Source organism: Branchiostoma lanceolatum, chromosome 12 (assembly GCF_035083965.1).
Source record: "Branchiostoma lanceolatum isolate klBraLanc5 chromosome 12, klBraLanc5.hap2, whole genome shotgun sequence".
Taxonomy (NCBI): domain Eukaryota; kingdom Metazoa; phylum Chordata; class Leptocardii; order Amphioxiformes; family Branchiostomatidae; genus Branchiostoma; species Branchiostoma lanceolatum.
In genome coordinates, this window is record NC_089733.1 from 10,488,455 (window position 1) to 10,497,281 (window position 8,827).

An 8,827-nucleotide genomic window follows, 5' to 3' on the forward strand; every position below is an offset into this window, starting at 1 on the left:
ACGATATTGTTCTGAGGTACTTACAAGATACAATGTAACCTTAGCACTCATTTCGATTAAGAATACCAACAGAAATTTCAGGTGTGGTATCCATTAAGTGCATACATATCCAATAAGTGCATACATGTACCCTTCTTTTGTCGCGGGTATCAACACGACCTTCCTGTCAATTCATACCTTAAGACTAACTGCAAGAAAATTATCAAGACGAAAATTGAAGACCATGTTATGAGAGACAGGTGTGAACAAAGGTGTGAATCACAGACAATTGTCCCCTTCCTTACCAGGTAAAACCACAACAATATCCCTTTCAGAAAAGCAAGGCGTTTCACAGCCTTTAAAGTACAAGGCTATCACGTGTTTGATGTTTGATGTATCTGGTGCGCTTTGTACCATTACCCACTTCCTGATTTACAAATCAAGTCAATTCAAGTCAATTCTTTTCTACGTACTGAAAAGACAGGCTCCATTTATTGTAATGCTTTACATGTGCACCTGTGTGCATCTGCTGCGGAATTTATATACTGTAAACCTTGAAATGATTGCAGCGGTTTTTTTAGCTATTGTATCGAGGACCTCCCTGACTCTGACCTTCTTCGCGCCCCCGCCATCCTTACTGACAACACTGTGGTCAGCTTAACGTCATCAGAACACACAACAGCACGGCGTTTGTCATGGCGATCACCATAACACACACCTACGCGCCGAGTCCCCATGTCCACAGGCCGTCGGGCAATATATGAGCTTCCAAAATGTATTTGGTCATTGAGAGAACATTGAAGGGTCGTCTGAAGACTTATGAGATACTCAAAATATCATTTGAAGTTCTGTCAGATCATTCAAACATTATTATAAGATAAGCAAGGTAACAGTACTAGTTTAATAGATAGATTTGGAAGCGGTCAGATGTTTCAGATTGCACAAACTTCAAACGTATATGTACCTGTAAAAAGCCTCCAAACATTACCTTTATGCCTCTGTGCAATCCCCCTTAACCACAGTGTTATGGGGCTCACCCAGACATGACCACATCCCGACATTACTTACACCATGATCCTGATATCGCTGACTGGTACAAAAAGACTGTGTTTACAATTATACATTATAACTTTTGCCAAGGCAGTTCAGACAATTCATACAAATGGAAAAATAGTCGGCTAAGCGCAGATGTATGTAACTGTGATATATATAGGTACATATACATGTTCACACTACATACGTATGAAATAGATGTATAAAGATTGCTTTATAGTTATTGGCTAAAACTTAAATGGACTGAATGTAGCAATACATGAAGTACACTATGATGTGATGGTTTCTGCATTATGAATACAAGACAGATTAGTATTTTATGGAATTATTGAGCAATTAAGATATTATTATCAGAAGGGAAATAGTTGCATAATGCAAATCTACAAGTACTTCATTTGAAATTTTCTGACACACCATCCTTCCGGTAGATCTGGAGTTAATCTCCAAGCAGATGTTGGGGAGACTAAATTGTTACGTATTCCTATCTGCCCTTTTCGGTTTAGAAAAAAAACTGGGCAGCCTGACAACGATACCATTTTCCACCCTACATCTGCTTGGAGTTTAACTTGGTACCGTGACTGCTTGGAGACCAGGCTATGACATATGTGTGTGGGCGGGGAGGAAGGGTGCCGCCGCCGTAAACAAAGGTGGAGTTAGACCACCTCCGACATAAACACGCCGTCGAGGGTTATATCTCGGGCATTATCCAAGCAGATGTTGGGTGAATGGTCGTCCTTTTGACGCAAGGAAAGGCGTTACAGGAACTATGGTTGGTTGGTTGGTTGGTTGGTTGGTTGGTTGGTTGGTTGGCTGGCTGGCTGGCTGGCTGGCTGGCTGGCTGGCTGGCTGGCTGGCTGGCTGGCTGGCTGGCTGGCTGGCTGGCTGGCTGGCTGGCTGGCTGGCTGGCTGGCTGGCTGGCTGGCTGGCTGGCTGGCTGGCTGGCTGGCTGGCTGGCTGGCTGGCTGGCTGGCTGGCTGGCTGGCTGGTTGGTTGGTTGGTTGGTTGGTTGGTACCGGTTGGTTCGTTGGTTAGTTGGTTGGTTGGTTGGTTGGTTGGTTGGTTGGTTGGTTGGTTGGTTCGTTGGTTCGTTGGTTCGTTGGTTCGTTGGTTCGTCGGCAACTGCTACTTATTAAAAGATATGGTGTTTCCTCTGGAAGCTTCCTTCCGAATTTTATCTTTCTGTCAAACCTTGGATAACAAACATGTAAATGCAATATGGTAAAGTGCCGTGCGTAGGCGTCCGTTTGCGCTGTCTGAGTGATGTTTAGTTTGCCTTGGAACTCCCGTACTTTGCTCCCCAAGCAGCGCGGCATGTTGATGAAGATTGATTGAGTTGAGACAGTTTAATAAGTGAGTAAACTGCGATTACAACAGACGGGACACACACGGTGTAGTGTTCATGTGAGGGAAACTGCATATCATATGTACGCGTTGACTGGTAGCTTTGAACGAGCAACAAATTGTACATTGTCCTTTCTTACAGACACTGCCTGTCAACTCAAGAATAACACTAATAACACGTTTTCTGCAATTCTTTGGGAAATTGTTTCGACTCGGATGCTGATTTTTTTTTCAATGTCTTTGGACGTTAGATATGCTCATTGTATTTTTTACTTCACTTTTTGACAGACAAGGACGACGTGGCACTGCACTCAAGTTTTTCATAACTTATTTCAACAGTGCCAAGTACAGAGAACGATATACCCATTTTTACACCTGGGTGGAGTGAGGAAAGTCGTGAAAAGTGTATTTCCCAAGGGCACAACATTGGTAAACATTGTATTGTAAATGGACAGAACATTGGGACACAAAACAAGTTACCAAACCGAGCGGCAAAACAACCATTAGCCCACTCGCTTTATCAAGAATCCGTCATACATTGAGTTCAAGGTTTAAAGTAAAGAAAAAAAGAACCTTGTCCCAAAAAAAACAGGTGCGGATGTTCACGTGACATCCACGTGACCCGTACGCTCACCTGTGTGCCGGCAGGTGTAATAAGTAGGCCACGTAGAGGCAGATTGTTTCGGCCCGTTTCTATCCGTTATTGTACACACCAATTCAATGATCTTCAATGTTATCCACACAACTGCAAAGGCTATATCAAATTTCAAGAATCGGTAGCCCTCAATCGGCCAGCCTTAGCACATCTAGGCTTTATATAAAATATTACTGTACTTTTTGAATAGAAATACTGTTATGTTAGTATGCATGAGCATTTTGTCAACCTATGGTGAAATAATCTTTATTACTTTTTTGTAAAGAGGGAGAGAGGAAATCTAATTTGCAGATTCAAACAAAAGATTCGCCCACCGGCCCGCATCAAATTTCAGGTTTCCAGTAGATGTGGATCATAGAATTGAATTTGTGCGGTCTATTTGAACAATATTAGGGGTAAAGTCCAGCTAAACAAGCACATGGCTGGGCATGTGTCGGTCTTTTCGACTGATGGCGTCACGGCTTCAGTGGTGACGTCATATCCGACGACCCGTTATGCTTTAAGCACATCAGTAAAGCAAGACACTAACTGAAGGCAAATATTTCCAGAAGGATGAAAGGTGTTACAGAAAGAAAGATACTATAATGTAGACTAATAAAATGCGCTTTCAGATGACATTTTAAGATTTTACGTCACAATCAATGATAATTTCAAACAGTAGGTTTAAATTCATTCTTTGATTTCCAGTTTCTTTTTTCAAACCTCACCTACGCCAAGATCAGTCTGTTTACTGTCTTTTCCTCCGGTGTCCGTCTTTTTCGTCACTTTTGTCCTTTTTTTTAATCATTGTTCGGCGATCCCCAGATGGTTGCACCCTTTATATCTGATTATTTTCTTATTACCTAAAAGACTGTTGTTCTGTAAACGTAAGACACTGCCAGAGAATCACCAAGCATTATCTTGGGGTGAAGAATTGTAACGTGTTTTTTTTGGGGGGGGGGTGATTCAAGAGACGCTCGGATGTCAACAAACGTTACAATCTTTTACCCCAATATCTGCTTGGAGATTGACTGTTTGACCTCTGCACTGTCCCTGGGCGCTGATGTCCCCTTAACTGTCCAGGTGTGTCCCGGCATTGTCTGTGCTCAGCGGACCTCACCTGCCGACGGTACAGGTGACCTGATCACCTGGGCGCGGTGGGAGGGACGCCGCCCGGGGGGACAGCCTGAATCGGCTCGTTACGGCTCATTAAAGTCATGCTCACAATTGTCGGGCGAATCTAGCCTCAACCAGGCTTCACAGGTCACTGCAGAAATGGCGCAATCGGTAGCCTGTTTCGCCCAGGACCGAGAGGTCCCGGGTTTGAAACCATCGATATGCCCCGGTGTTGTGTCCTTGGGAAAGGCCCTTTGCACCACTCCACCCAGGTGAAAATGAGTACCCACCTTCAGTTAGAGACGTGCCTTGGATAGGACTTTAAATGGAGGTTAATCTCCAAGCAGATCCAACGGTTGCAAAGACCGTATCCAACTGGCACTGGCCGAGGTTTTTATTGCAACCGAAGCAAACTTCCTCTGCCAGTGCCAGTTGGATACGGTCTTTGCAACCGTTGGATCTGCTTGGAGATTAAATGGAGGTCCCGTGTTTGAAGAGAGCCACACCTCGAACACGTTAAAGTACCCGCCGTACTTATCGAAAAGAGTAGGGGTCCTCCTCTGGCTTGTTATCTGTCTATGTGGCCAATTTCTACTACTTTTTCCGCGACCTGTAGAGTCTGTAGAGGCTACTGCGAGTCGTTCTTGACAAGGACTTTCGACAGCCTTTTCCGTCGACACGCAGTTGGATTTTGAACGGCACTGAGGCCACGACTATTACTAGAATGCCCTAAATTCGCTGTCGTTCCGCTAGAGCAATCGTTCGGCGAGTGGAACTCGGTCTTCATCATTAAAACGTTGGAAATTGGGTGAATAATGTGAAAACACTGACAGCAAACCTGCCCTTCTCTGATCTGCTCGGCTAACTCTAGTTACACCGCGGACACAGTCGTCGTCGTAGGCCATCGTACAATTTTGATACCGTAGAATTGTCAATGATTTGTCGTCGTAGGCCATGGTACAATTTTGATACCGTAGAATTGTCAACCAGACTGTTGCAGAACCAACCACCGACAAAGATCTAAGACAGCCCTTTTCCGGTAATTAAGACAGCCGAATTTTGCCCGACATGACAAATGCACGACCATTCCAAGAATGCATTCTGTTTGCGATCGTACGCCGATCGTACGACTTTTGTGATCGTGTCTCAAGTGATTCATCCCATCTGACGAATGCTTTTCAGACGCCAACGTAGTCCGGTTAAGACTAGATACAGCCTTGAGGCAATAGAAACAAAACACGATCGGATCTTTTCGGGTCATTAACCCCTTGTTACGGATCAGCATTAGACAACACAAAGTCCTGTGTACCGGTAAGTACGGGTATTTCATAGACAGTAAGTTTCTTCTGTCTCTCCGTGGGAACTGATGACTTAAGATTACAACACAAAGGTAATTTTATATATTCTTTCCCATTGTTTACACAAGTACACATGTATTGATTAATCTTAAGACATTGGAAAGGTAAATGTGTTGGCATTATTATCAATTCTTCATATTTCAGGCACTAATATCAAGAACACACATGACAACTTATATAGACAAGAATATATGCAAACAGCATTTCAGAAAACGTGCTTATATTTCATTTTTACGGGTATTTCAATAGGGGTAATGTTCACGGTGGTTGTTATGTTCGCGGTTTTCCCGGTGAACTCTTCACCGCGAACTTAAAACCACCTACATTTTTGTTATGCCCGCCTGCCCTTTGTTTCAACCGCCAACTGAAAACCACCGCAAACAGTTCGATTTCTCCACACCGCGAATATAAATCCCCGCGAACATTTTCCCCTATACAGTATAACCTTGGCTCCCTTTCCAATGATGTACTGCTGCACATCCTGACAGATTTATTTGATCATAAGTGCGGTGGGTTCTAACGTGCTCGAGGTGTGGCTATCCGCAAACACGGGACCTCCATTAAACGTCCTATCTGATGGGAGACGTCCCTAACAGGAGATGGGTACTCATTTACGCCTGAGTCGAATAAGAACATTTGTCTTAAGGGCTTTTCCAAAGGGCACAACATCGGGGCCTGTCGAGGATTCAAACGTTAACTCAGTATCTCCAGATTCTGAGACATCTCCACGTTACCCTTATCACAAGGCCACCGTGTCACCGTGGTTGCGTTCTTTATCATCAAGAAAAAGATACAGCGAACATTTTAGTTCAATAAAACAAACAGCGAAAGTCCGTGATATGAGGGGTCAGGACGACATGATAAAGATGAAAGAAATTTGAGAAAATAGCCGAATCGATTGATCGATTAATCAATGGCAAGGTGACTGAAGCTAAACCAACAGCCATGTGACTTTTCCGGTGTTTTGAATAGTTCCACTTGGTGTAGCAAAGGTAAATGCAGTCCCATAGACGTTTTGAGGCTGTAGGGACAGTGGGTTGTTATCCACTGTGTCTAAGGCACGGTATTGGAAGGCGGAGCCCATCCCTCTCCTTCCACCGCCTTTTACCTTCCCAACCGAAGTCAGGCACCCATTTTACCCCTGGGCGGAGTAATAAACGTCGTGAAAAGTGACTTTTTAAAGGGCACAACGTCTAGCCAGGAATCGACCCCGTGACTTCTCGGTCATGTTGGCTAGTCTAATAACCACTCGGCCATTCGAGGCCACTGGGCGCTGAAAAATCCCACGAGAAAACAGATTTATTCTGAAGCAGAATCAAACTTGAGATTCCCATGGAACGGAAAAAATGAACTTACCTTAATTTTCAACAGTGCAAAGCACTAGTCTTTGTCAAGTAATTACAGTTTTACCTTGCTGCAGAATGAATTTTACCAATAGAGATTAAGTTAAGAAATAATTTGGATGATTTAGAAAGAAAGTGAGTGACCTCAAACCAGTTTAGCCCGCTGAAGAGATGATTCACCACTCGTTGTGACAGAGAAGACAGACTATATGTACAGTATTTACAGGTTCATTGTAACGTTACCTTTCTCTTCAACGTGTACGCTCAGCACTGTTTTATCAGCGTGGGGAGGGGGATACTGGTTACCAGGAATATCACAATGCAAATTTCAGAGGCAGTTCTTATTTCCTGTTATGCAGTTAATTGTGTCACATGTATAATTGGTTTGCGTACGTTTTGGTGTATTTGTTTCGTAAGGTTTGTTTTTCAAAGGATTTCATCCAAGGAATGAAGTTGCCGTAGCCTTACTTATCAATTCGTATGTCCGCAGCAGCAGTATGTTCTAACAAAAAATCCTATGTTGATATTAACTCCTAATGTTTCAAACCAAACTCAACCGTTAACTTAAGACTACGCAGAAAACTCAACTTGTTACATCCGGCCTTCCGAAAAAAAAATCAATCAAAAGAACTTTCCCAACAAGCCGCTTAACTCTTGGCGTCCTCTACCCTAACCCGCTGTTACATCCGATAACTTAGTCACGGGACGGTGGACAAAACCGGCGTTTGTCTTAGATGTTTGGAAAGGTGTGTAAGACAGGTCTTACCTGTGTAGCTTAATGATGTTTGTAATTATAGTGTTTACTTCGAGGACAATAGCTTTGTGTCTGTGTCTGGTTATATTTGAGGGACATATCGTTTACTTAGTCTCTACCAGACTAACTACGCAGGCTATAGGAAGAATATTTGCCAGGGTCCATGCGCCCGTAGGAGGGCCTGGTGAAGGCTATCGTTTCCTGCTAACATACAGTGTATGTGTGTGCGTGTGTGTGTGTGTTTGTCTCTCTCTCTGTGTGTGTGTGTGTGTGTGTGTGTGTGTGTGTGTGTGTGTGTTTGTGTGTGTGTTTGTGTGTGTGCCTTTGAGTGTGTGTGTGTGTGTGTGTGCGTCTGTTTGTCTGTGTCTTTGTGTGTCTGTTTGTCTGTGCGTGCTTGGTTGTATGCGTTTGTGTGTGTGTGCTTGTGCGTGCGTGTGTGTCTATGTCTGTGTTCAGCTGTAACTAACATACATTGTGTGTATGCGTGTGTGTGTGTGTGTGTGTGTGTAACTGTGCGTGTGTCTGTACGTCTGTCTAACTGATTGTGTGTGTTTATCAGTCTGTCCGTCCGTCCGTTTCTTGCTGTAGACGTCTTGTTTGTGCCACCCTTAGGCCGCCGGTCCGTCCCTGAAACTAGTCGAAGCTGTACAGTTAGAGATGTCATATCAGTCCGTTGCCACGATGCGACCCGACCTGCTCAAACACAGAACTTCCTGTCAGCACCACTTACAGGGCTAAAACAAACTAAAGGTGGGACAACCTGCAATATAGCTTATCTCCAAGCAGAGGTGTGGGTTGGCCTAGTTGTTGTACCTATCTTTTTGCTAGTCTTGTACTACTTTCATGTCCTGAACGATCGGAACCAATCTAACTGTACTATGGGAGAGAGTTTTTTTTTTTTCAAAAACAAGAAGCCGACAATTTTCGTTTTCAAAACAAGCCGCCCATACTTGAGGATTGTAGTGGGGTGTAGGTTTCCCTGGTTAACTTTGCTAGGAAGGTTGTATTTTAGTAGCGTTCGTAAAGATGTAACGTTGTCCATGTGGTTGAACAGCATAAATCAAGAAGGTAAGGGTAGATTGTTATGACATTTGGTGGGTAGGTATTCATCCATCAAAGACATTATCACATTATAGGCCCCAGGCGGCTTTTCGCGGTACTACAGCTGAACTTCAAGTTTTGGTAACACGTTATCTCGTTCCTCTTCTGTACTGTATTTTTTCGATTGTTTAACACGACTTTTAAGTGA